Genomic DNA, 12,312 nt, shown 5'->3' on the forward strand with positions numbered 1-12,312 from the left:
TTTAAATAAGACGAAGCCCTCATTGAAGTGACATTTGAACAAAATACTGAAGGAGGTGGGGGAGCAGGGCCTTCAGGTGAAGAGATTCTGGGCAGAGGGAACTGGCGAGGGGCCCTGGGGCTGGAGCCTACCTGGTGTAGTAGAGACATAGCGGAGAGCACAGTGAGCCAGAGGAAGAATCGGTCAGGGGGCAGGGGGCTTGGTGGGTCAGGTAGGATCAGGTAGGCCACTGGAAGCACTTTAACTGTTACTCTAAGTGTGATGGGGCCACTGTGGGATTTTGAGCAGAGAGGAGTCACTGTATTACAGTTAGACTGTGGGGGGCAAGGGCAGCAGCGGGGTTGTTTAGGACACCATCGCAATAATCTGGGGGAAAGATGATGGCTTGGTCACCAAGGAAGTAGTAGTGGAGGTGGTGAGAAGTAGTTGGATTCTGGGTATGTTCTGAATAATTCCAATGGGATTTGATGACCGATCGGGTATGCAGTGTGAGAAAAAAAGAGAGATCCAGGACTACTGCCAGGTTTCAGTGTCTGCGCAACTAGAAGAATGGTGTTGTCATTTACTGAGATGGGAAGACTGTAGGAGAGGTGGGCTTGGAGCAGGAAAGGGTAGGCAGATCTGGACTTTGCTGTGGACCACGTTGAGATGCCCATTAGACATCCCAGGGGAGAGGTCAGGTGGGCAGAGAGATATGAAACTGAAGATCACGGAAGAGGTCTGACTTGGGAAATACATGTGGGAGCTGGTGATGTACAGATGTTATTGAAAGCTATGAGAGAGGGTGCCATCACCCAGGAAGTGAATGTAGACAGAGGAGAGAAGTCCAAGGACTCTATTTATCTGATGACCAAAGGCCCACTCAGACCATGTACCCAACTCCCCTTGAAATTTCCAGTATTCCCCTTGTCCCAGTGTACGGTTACTTCTTGGAAGGGGCTGTGGGTCCCTTTGGGGAAGGCCTGGTGGAATTGCTACTACAAACGTTTGCTCTGGCATTATAGCATTCTTCTCAAGGGAACCCAGCCTCCCTTTCAATCAGTGATCTCTGGGTCTGAGGACTGACTTGGGCCTGGAAACTGGATGAGGGGTTGAGATTTTTCCATTAGCAGCTGGCGTTAGCCTACTGTTTACTTGTTTTCCATCTTTCTTTGATGATAAAAGTCAAGAAATATCATGGTTGCCATAGTCCCTGGGAATACCATGGTCTGCGAGCCATCAGCACAGAACCCTGCAGGCCCACGCTCCCTGGCCGCTGCTTGGCCTTGCTCCCGTTCTGGTAGTTACATCAACCCCAGCCTCTGCTCTCTGGAATCCTGTCATCCCCACTGACCTCTGGGAGCCCAGCTCCAAGGTACTGTCCACCTCTCTGGCCTCAGAGGCAGCCCCCCGAGCCCCCTGTGGCATCAGTGCTCCTCACTCGTGCATCCCTTGTGCTTGAGTGAAGGCAGCTCCTGTGGGCCCTCTGAGCATGCAGCCAGCTGGGTTCTCTGGTCTTACGTCCACCTCTGAGCCTTTTGGTCCCTTCTCAATACCCTGCCAAGATTGTCCTGTTACCTCCCTCTTATTTAGTGGGGCCACCATTTCTTCCACACTTCAAGGAGCCATCTCAGTGGCATATCAGGACTGGATCCAGGGGTCTTGCCAGATCACATCCTGAGCCTCAGGGGAGTGGCTCCATGTCTGTAAACTCTCCCTCACCCAACCTAATATTCTGCTCTCTTCCCACCGGAGCCCTGAAGACCCACCTTGGACATGGTCTTGTTCTGCTGGCACATCTCGGCCAGTTTCTGCAGCCAGTGTGGGGAATCATCTCAATTCTCTCATGGCAGGGGCAGGACTTCCCCAGTTGGGCTGGGGAGACTCGATCATAATTATTGGTCCAGAAGCAAAGAGGGAATTTAGGGGAGCAGATCTTGAGGGGGAAAAGCATTGCTTCAAGGCTTCTACCTTAGGGGGTGTATTAGTCAGGGCTCTCCAGAGAACCAGAACCAGTAGGATATAGAGATAGATAGATAGATAGATAGAAGAGATTTATTATAAAAATTGGCTCATGTGATTATGGAGGCCAAGAAGCTCCATGATCGGCTGTCTGCAAGCTGGTGGTTTGGTTAAGTCTGTGTGTGGAGGTCTGAGAGCCAGAAGCGCGTATGTCTGAGGGCAGAAGAAGATGGATGTCCCAGCTCAAGCAAAGGGAGCCAATTTACCCTTCCTTTGCCTTTTTGTTCTGTTTGGGCCCCCAGCAGACTAGGTGATGCCCACCCACACTGGTGAGGGCCATGTCTTATCCAGGCTACCAATTCAAATGCTGATCTATACTGGACACACCCTCACAGACACACCCAGAAAGAATTTGTTTACCAGTTATCTGGGCTCCCTTATCCCTGTCATGCTGACAGACAGAATTAACAATCACAGGGAGCTCCCTGCTGGCCTAGTGGTTGGGATTCTGGGCTTTCATTGCTGGGGTCCAGGTTTGGTCCCAGGTCAGGGAACTGAGGTCCCGCAAGCCTCATGGGAAAAAAAAAAAAAAGAATTAACCATCACAGGGGGTACTTTGCGTGGTCTCCAGGTAAGAGGCTGCTATTCTTAAGCAAGAGGGAATGGGCCACTTCTACTGGCTCAGGGGGTTAATGGGAATCTGGGGTTCAAGATCCTTAAGCCCATCTACCAGATGTCCCCCTGCTAGGTTTCAGTGTCCCACTCCTTCCCTTCTGTGACCACGACTGGAGCACAGGCTTTAGCAGAGTCATCTTTTTGGCCTGCTTCAGAACTCCACTCTTCTCAGGCAGGTTCTGGGCCTTCACCAGTACAGGCTGCAGTAGACAAGAGTCTTTAAACACTGATATTGAAACCTCCTGGCTTTCACACTGGGCCATGGATTGATAAATGTCTGTCCTGAGTCTGTTATTTTCTCCCTCAGCACATCATTGCCACTTAATAATAATCAAGTTCACTTTCCATATAAATTACCATTGCCCCATGTATCTCAAATGTTAGAGACATTGCCTAAGCCAGTGTACCCCTTCCCCAATGTGCCCCATCCCAGGGCAGAAGAGATGAGTCTTAGTAGTTATGAGATTCAGCATGCCAAGTGTTATCACAACAAGTTTCAGCTAGCTGTTGCTGCATAACAAATTTCCCCACAACTTAACTGCTCAAAACAATAGCTGTTTTATTACCTCTCATGATTTTGTGGGTTAGGAATTTGGGCCAGGTGACTCCTTTGCTCCATATGGCATTGACTGAGGTCATTCAGTTTGCATATGGTCTGGTCTGAAGGGGCCAAGTCAGGTTCACACAGATGTGGCATCTTAGCAGGGATGGCTGGAAGGCTGGGCTCACGTGGGACTGTCAGCTAGAGCACCTACCCATGGCTTTCCCAATATATGGTCTCAGTAGTGAGTCTTCATACGTGGTGGCTCAAGGCCGCCAGAGGGTGTTCCGGGGGTAGGAAGTGGGGAAGTGGCCAATGTTTCAAAGTCTGGGGCCAGAAGCTGGCTGAGTCATGTCTGGTCAAAACAGTTACAGAGGGAGACGCAAGAAGGAAGAGATATGGGAACATATGTATATGTATAACTGATTCACTTTGTTATAAAGCAGAAACTAACACACCACTGTAAAGCAATTATACCCCAATAAAGATGTTAAAAAAAAAAACAACAGTTACAGAGCCTACTCAGATTCAGGAGGGGCACAGACCCCACCTCTTGAAGGGAAGAGTGTCAAATAATTTGCAGCTATCTTTAATCCACCATAATACCTACTCCAGTTACTGTCACCAACTGGATCTTTGTTGCCATCTAGCTGTTGAGCCTTCCAATTCCAGAATCTAATTCTGAGTATCTATTTCTTAGACACCCTTCTGGTACCAATTGTTCTAGAGTGGGTTCTTCCAGAAGCAGACCTTGGGACAAGGATTCAGGCGCAAGTAGTTTATTTGGTAGGTGATCCCAGGAGACACCACTAGGGAATTTAGTGCATGGCTGTAAGTTCCAACACTCCATCTTGAGTAGACTGATAGCTTTGCCTCCTCTTCCCTCTTTAGCCTTTGAAATCCAGTATTTAAGTCCTTGTATCAACAAATACCTGTAGGGTAGCTATAGCTTCACTGCTAACTTAACATTCCAATATCTAGATTCTTCATTTTTGTGCCTGGAGATATTCCTTATTTTCACAGGTGTACAGCACTAAAAGGAAGGTTGTTATATGAAGAGTTTCTAGATGTTTTGTAAGGAGAGGGTTTTCCATATGACTTAGTTCTGCTTATTGCCGGAAGCAAAGGTCCTATTTTTTCAGCTTCATATGATCTCTGGGAGATTTTTTCTAAAGATGGCTGCCAACAATTCCTCCCATCCCTGTAAACACCTGCCACTCCTTTCATCAAGAGCTGGAGGCTATGTCCCCACTTGAATCTGGCCAGTCTTGTGACTTGCTTTGACCAACAGATTGTGACAGAAGTCATATACTGGGGTTTTCAAGCCCAGGATTTAAGCTTATAGCCTCCAACCTCCTGGGATCTAGCCATATAAAGAAACTTGACCTAGACTTCTGAGAGAGAGAGACCACATGGAGAGAGGGAGGCTGCCAGCTGAGTCGTGTGAATTAAGTTGTATCAGTTGTTCTAGCCCCAGCTGTACTGATGGAATGAAGCTGTAGAAGTGAACCCCACTAACACCATGTGGCGGAGAGACGAGTCATCCCTGCTAAGCCCTGCCCAAGTAGCAGAATACTGAGAACATAAATTATTCTTGCTGTTTTAAGTCACTACGTTTTTCATAACAGCTTTATTGAGATATAACTCACATACCATAAAACTCGCTGTTTCAAAGTATGTAATTCGGTGGGTTTTAGTATATTCACGAGGTTGTGCCACCATCACTGCTATCTAATTCTAGAACATTTTGAGAATCCTAAAAAGAAACCCCATATCCATTACCAGCCACCCAGTCTTCTCCTTCTGCCTTCAGCCCCTGGTAACCACTAGTCGCTGTGGACTTGTTTATTCTGGACATTTCATATATATGGAAACGTACAATATGTGGTCTTTTGTGACTGGCTTCCTTTGCTTAGCATAATTTTTTCAAGGTTCATCCATGTTGCAGCATGTATCAGTACTTCATTCCTTTATTTAAAATTGTGGTAAAATAAACATAAAACTTACCATTTTAATCACTTTTAAGTGTACAATGTAGTGGCATTTGGTACATTCACACTGTCGTGCAACTGTCCCCATTATCCACCTCCAGAACTTTCTCACTCTCCCAAATTTAACGTCTGTACCCGCTTTCCCCTTTTCCCAGCCCCTGTTAACCACTATTCTACTTTCTGTTTCTATGAATTTGACTACATTAGGTACTTCATATAAGGTCCTCTTGCATCTTATTTCACTTACCATGTTTTCAAGGTTAATTAATGTTGTAGCATGTATCAGAAGTTCCTGTCTTTTTAAGGCTGAATAATATTTCATTGTATGTATATACCACATTTTCTTTATCCATTCATCTGTCAATGGACATATGGGTGTTCCTACTTTTGGCTGTTATGAATAATGTTGATATGAATATTCATGTACAAGTTTTGTGCAGACATGTTTTAATTTCTGTTGGATATACATCTAGGAGTGGAATTTCTTGGTTATATGGTAACTCTATGTTTAACTTTTTGAGGAACAGCCAGACTGTTTTCCAAAGTGACTGTCCCATTTTAAAATCCCACCAGCAATGTATGAGGTTTCCAAGTTCTCCACATCCTTACCATGACTTGTTATTATCTATCTTTGATTAGAAGTATCTTACTGGAAGGTACTGTACTGAAGAGGTATCTTACTGGAGTTTGATTTAATTTCCCTAACGACTAATGAGGTTGAGCATCTTTTCATGTGCTTGTTGGCCATTTGTGTATCTTTTTTTTTTTTTCTTTTGAGAAATGTCTATTCAAATCCTTTGCTCATTTTGGGAGGTTATTTGTCCTTTTATTTTTATTTTTTTAAACTATATATTTATTTATTTGGCTGTGCTGGGTCTTGGCTGCAGCACGCGGGATATAGTTCCCTGACCAGGGATCAAACCTGGGCCCCCTGCATTGGGAGCACAGAGTCTTAACCACTGGACCACCAGGGAAATCCCAGTCCTTTTATTGCTGAGCTTCCGTTATTCATCTTTTCTGAATACAATTCCCTCATCAGATATATGATTTGCAAACATCTTCTCCTATCTCCTGTGAGTTGTCTTTTCACTTTGTCAAAGGTGTCCTTTAAAGCACAAATTTTTAAATTTTGATGAAATTTATTTTTTGTGGATATCCAGTTGTCTGCACCATTGTTGAAAAGACTATTCTTTTTCCTCACTGAATTGTCTTGGCACCCTTGTCAAAAATTGATTGACCAGGGGAATTCCCTGGTGGTGCAGTGGTTAGGACTCCACGCTTCCACTACATGGGGCACGGGTTCGACCCCTGGTCGGGGAACTAAAATCCTGCAAGCCACCGGACGCAGCCAAAAAAAAAGATTAATTTACCAGATATGTGAGGCTTACTTTTGGACTCTCCACTGCATTCCATTGATCTATATGTCTATTCTTATATTAGTACCATACATTTTTTTTTTTTTAATTTTCTCTTGGGCTTCCCTGGTGGCTCAGTGGTTAAGAATCCGCCTGCCAATGCAGGGGACACGGGTTCGAGCCCTGGTCCGGGAAGATCCCACATGCCACGGAGCAGCTAAGCCCGTGCGTCACAACTACTGAGCCTGCACTCTAGAGCCCGTGAGCCACAACTACTGAGCCCGCGTCCTAAAGCCTGTGCTCTGCAACAAGAGAAGCCACCTCAGTGAGTAGCCCATGCACCGCAACGAAGACCCAACACAGCCAAAAATAAATAAATAAATAAAATAAATTTTTTTAAAAAAAGAATTTTCTTCCGTTTTCAAGACTTTCTATACTTTAATAGTTGGGGTTTTTTTTTTTGGGCCACGCCACACGGCACGTGGGATCTTACTTCCCCGACTAGGGATCAAACCTACATCCCCTGCATTGGTAGTGTGGAGCCTTAACCACTGGACCACCAGGGAAGTCCCATTACCACACTGTCTTGATAGCTTTGTACTTAAATTTTGAAATCAGGAAGTGTGAGTCCTTCAATTCTTTTTCAAGACTGTTTTGGCTACTCAGGGTCCCTTTAAATTCTTTAAAAATATGTTTTATAGTTTTCAGACTATGCGTTTAACCCTTGTTATATTTATGTATAAGTATTCTAACACTTGTTACATTTATGTATAAGTAGTTTATTCTTTTTGATTCTATGCTAAGTGGAATTGTTTATTTTCTTGTGATTTTTAGATTTTTCATTGCAAGTATATCGATATCCTGCAACCTTGCTGTGTTTATTAGTTCTAGTTGCCTTTTAGTGGATTACTTAGCATTTTCTATATACAAGACAATGCCATCTACAAATAGAGATGAATTTACTTCTTTCTTTTCAATCCGATGTTTTCTCCCCCCCCACTGAACCCCGTGGCTAGAACCTCCAGTACAAAGTTAAATAGAAGTGGTGAAAGTGGACATCCTTGTCTTGCCTTTGATCTTAGAGGGAAAGCTTTCAATCTTTAACCCAGGGATTATTGATTCCACTGTGACCATTTGTATGGTCTCAATTCTTTCACATTTGTTGACTTTTGTTTTATGGACCAGGATATGGACTATCTTTGTATACATTCCATGGATATTTGAAAAGAATGTGTCTTCTTTTGTTGGGTGAGGTATTCTATATTAATTGGATCATGTTGGTTGATAGTGTTGTTAAGTTCTTCTACATCCTTACTGGTTTTCTGTCCAGTTGTTCTACCTATTGTTAAGAGAGAGGTGTTGAAGTCTCCAGTGGAAGTGTGGATTTGCTATTCTTCTTTCAATTCTATCAGTTTTTGTATCAGTTTTGCAGCTCTGTTGTTTCGTAAATACATATTTAGGATTGTACCTTCTTGGTGGGTTGACCCTTTTTTCATTATATAGTGTCCCTCCCTGTCCCTGGTAACTTTTCTTTGCTCTGAAGTCTAATATATCTGATATTAATATACCTACTTCTTTTTTGATTGTTTGCATGATGTATTTTTCTATCCTTTTACTTTCAACCTTATAGTTATACTTGAAGTGAGTTTCTTGTAGATAGCATGTAGTTAAGTCACACTTTTTCATCCACTTTGCCAATCTCTGTCTTTCAATAGATATATTTAGACCACTTGCACTTAATAGAATTAGTGATGTTAGGGCTTGAGTCTCCCATCTTTTTTGTTTTCTGTTCTTTTTTCTGCTTTCCTGTGGGTTACTTGAATTTTTTTTTTTGAATTCCATTTTGATTTATCTATAGTGTTTTTGGGTGTATTATCTTTTTTTAGAAGTTGTTCTAAGAATTACATCAAATACATGTAAGTTACCACAGTATACTGTTGACATTTTATCAATGTTGTTGACATTTCTAAGTGTAGAAACCCTCCTTCTCTTGATATCCCTTAGTACTTTCCCATTTATAAAGTAATTGTTTTAAATATTTCCTTTACATACATTGAGAACATCAATTTTATAATTTTTGCTTCAACCATCAACCATAATTTAGAAAACATAAAAGAAGGAAAATATTTACCCAAGTTTCACTATTTCTGCTGTTCCTTCTTCCTTCCTTTTTGATGCTCCAAGTTTTCTTCTTTTATTTTCTCCTTTATGTTCAGAGCTCTTCTTTAGCCATTCTTTTTTTTAAATAAATAAATAAATTTATTTATTTATTTTTGGCTGTGTTGGGTCTTCATTGCTGCGCACGAGCTTTCTCTAGTTGTCGCGAGTGGGGGCTACTCTTTGTTGCAGCGCGCGGGCTTCTCATTGTGGTGGCTTCTCCCGTTGCGGAGCATGGGCTCTAGGCATGCAGGCTTCAGCAGTTGTGGCTCGTGGGCTCAGTAGTTGTGGCTCATGGGCTTCAGTAGTTGAGGCGTGGGCTCTAGAGCACAGGCTCAGCAGTTGTGGCGCACGAGCTTAGCTGCTCCGCGGCATGTGGGATCTTCCCGGACCAGGGCTCGAACCCGTGTCCCCTGCATTGGCAGGCAGGTTCTCAACCACTACGCCACCAGGGAAGCCCTAGCCATTCTTTTAGGGTAGGACTGCTGGCAACAAATTCTCCTAGTTTTCCTACATCTAAGAATGTCTAAGTCCCCTCTACGTTCTGAAGGATATTTTTCACTTGATATAGAATTCTCAGTTGACGATAATTTTCTTTCACTACTTGAAGTGTGCCACTTCCTTCTGGCCTCATGGTTTCTGATGAGGAATCTCCTGTCCCTTTATAGGTAAGATATCATTTCTCTTTTGCTGCTTTTGAGATTCTCTTTTCTTTAGTTTTCAGTTTAGCTGTGATGTGTCTTGGTGTGCATTTCGTTAGGTTTACCTTGTTTAGGCTTCTCTGAATTTGCAGGGGTATTTTTTCTTTTTTTAATCTTTTGGCCATGCTGCGCGACATGTGGCATCTTATTCCCTGACCAGAGATTGAACCCACGCCCCCTGCCTTGGAAGCGTGGAGTCTTAACCACTGCCAGGGAAGTCCCATGCAGGTTTTCATCTTTTGCCATTTCTGGGAAGCTTACAGCCATTCTTTCTTTCTGTTTTTTTTTTTTTTTTTTTTGCCATGCCACATGGCTTGTGAGATCTTAGCTCCCCAACCAGGAATTGAACCCAGACCACAGCAGTGAAACCCCAGAATCCTAACCACTAGGCCACCAGGGAACTCCTGACAGCCATTACTTCTTCAACTGCTTTTCAGCCCCACCCTTACTTTTCTCCTTCTGGGACTCTGATGACACAGACTTTAGACTTTTTGTTTTAGTACCATAGGTCCCCATAGTCCTTCATTATTATTTTTTAAGTCTATTTTCTCTGCTGTTCAGGTTGGGTAGTTTCTATTGTTTTAACTTCAAGTTCACTGATTCTTCTCCATTTGCGGGGGGGGGGCGGTAATTGTATTTTTCAACTTTATTTGGCTGCACCGCACAGCTTGTGGGATCCTAGTTCCCTGACCAGTGATAAAACCCACAGCCCCAGCAGTGAGAGAGCTAAGTCCTAACCACTGGACCTCCAGGGCATTCCCTGTATTTTTTTTTTAAATACATTTTAAAAATTTATTTATTTTTGGCTGTGTTGGGTCTTTGTTGCTGCACACGGGCTTTCTCTAGTTGCCACGAGCAGGGACTACTCTTCGTTGCGGTGTGCAGGCTTCTCATTATGGTGGCGTCTCTTGTTGTGGAGCACAGACTCTAGGCGCGCAGGCTTCAGTAGTTGCGGCATGTGGGCTCAGTAGTTGTGGCACACAGGCTCTAGAGCGCAGGCTCAGTAGTTGTGGCACACTGGCTTAGTTGCTCTGCGGCATGTGGGATCTTCCCAGACCAGGGCTCGTATCCGTGTCCCCTGCATTGGCAGGCGGATTCTTAACCACTGCGCCACCAGGGAAGCCCTGTATTTTTCGACTTTAAATGGTTCTTTACATTTTCTATTTCCTTGCTGAGACTTATTGCAGTGTTAATTGCTCATCAACACATTTATGATGGCCACTTTTAAATCCCTGTCAATAATTCTAACATCTCTGTCATCGTGGTGTCGATGTCCATTGTCTTTTCTCCTTCAGGGTGTGATTTTCCTGATCTTTGGTATGAGTGACTTTTGACTGAAACATGGACATTTTGGGTATTATGTTAAGAAGACTCTGGATCTTATTTAAATCTTCCTACAGCACACCTCCTCTGACGGGCATGAAAAGGCACTGCTTCATTACTGCCAGGTGTGGGTGGCAGTGAGCTCCATCATCCCACCACACCTCTACTAAAACCCTGGTTGGGAGGGGCTGGGGTGCCCCATTTCTCCTCACGTGGCCTCCACGGACATCAACTTAAAGTCCCAGCTCCCTATCCGGCCTTCTCTTGACTCCACCCCTGCAGAGATTTGGGGGTGCCCCCAGTACAGCCTAGCAAGGATTGGAAGTCTAGGACCCAACTTGGCATTTACTGGTGAAGGTGGGGCTGCAGTTCTTCCCGTGGTGTTTCACTAGAGTTTTCTTTCCGTCTTGTTAAGCTAACCCCTTTCCGGTCCTCACTTGGGTTTTTTGGTTGTTGGTCTGCTTCTCCAGCACCCAGCTTGGCTTATATGAAGGAAAAAGAAAACCCAGGGAACTCAATGCCAGTCGTTCATTGGGTCCCAAGGTCCCCAGCCAGTCTTTCTTCTCTCCACCTTCCAGTCTTATGTTTGTTTTATATAAAATATCCAGGGTTTTATTTAGTGGAAAGGATAGGGATAAATACTTCCATCCCATCTTCCCATATAGGAATGTAAAATGGTGCAGCCACTGTGGAAATCAGAATGGCGATTCTTCAAAATATTAAAAATAGAACTGCCACATGATCCAGCAATTCCACTTCTGGGTATATATCCAAAGAATTGAAAGCAGGGTCTTGAAGGTTTTGAAGACATATTTGTACACCCATGTTCATAGTATTATTCACAACAGCTAAAACATGGAAGCAACCCAAGTGTCCAACAGATGAATGGATAAGCAAAATGTGGTATATACATACAGTGGAATATTACTCAACCTTAAAAAGGAAATTCTGACACATGCTACAACATGGATGAACCTTAAGGACATTATGCTAAGTGAAATTAGCCAGTCACAAGACGACAAATACTGTCTGACTCCACTTACATGAGTAGTCAAAATCATAAAGACAGAAAATAGTAGTTGCCAGGGGCAGGGGAGGATCTCAGGAGAGGAATGAGGAGCTGGTGTTTAAGCGAGAATTTCAGCTCCTACAAGATGAAAAAGCTCTGGAGGTGGATAGTGGTGATGGCTGTACAGCAATGTGAATGTATTTAATACCACTGAACTGTACACTTAAAAATAGTTAAGACGATAAATTTTGTGTGTATAATTTCTTTTTTTCTAATGCATAGTTGATTTAAGAAGTAAATTTCACCCGTAAGTGTAACTTCAAGGCAAAGGCTCCCCTGTTCCCTATGAACAGACCTAACTCTATGTTGGAGCTGACCATGCTTAATACACAGTGAGGCACTTTAGGCCCAGAAGGTACCGAGTTCCTCTGCCAGGTGCTTCCAATACACTGATGCTCACATTCTCTCAGCTGCAGAGACTGCAGTTCAGTGAGTCCTGGGAACAACTGTCCCAAGGTCATAGCTGGTGAGCCGTAAAGCAGAGGCAAATCCTCGTTTCCTTGTGCCAAATTCCATGAGGCCTCTTAGCATAATCTTTTAAGAAATGAGAGCTCAAAAG

Source organism: Delphinapterus leucas, chromosome 11 (genome assembly GCF_059928025.1).
Source record: "Delphinapterus leucas isolate spDelLeu-1000000601 "Yukka" chromosome 11, BTC_Dleu_Yukka2, whole genome shotgun sequence".
Lineage (NCBI taxonomy): Eukaryota > Metazoa > Chordata > Mammalia > Artiodactyla > Monodontidae > Delphinapterus > Delphinapterus leucas.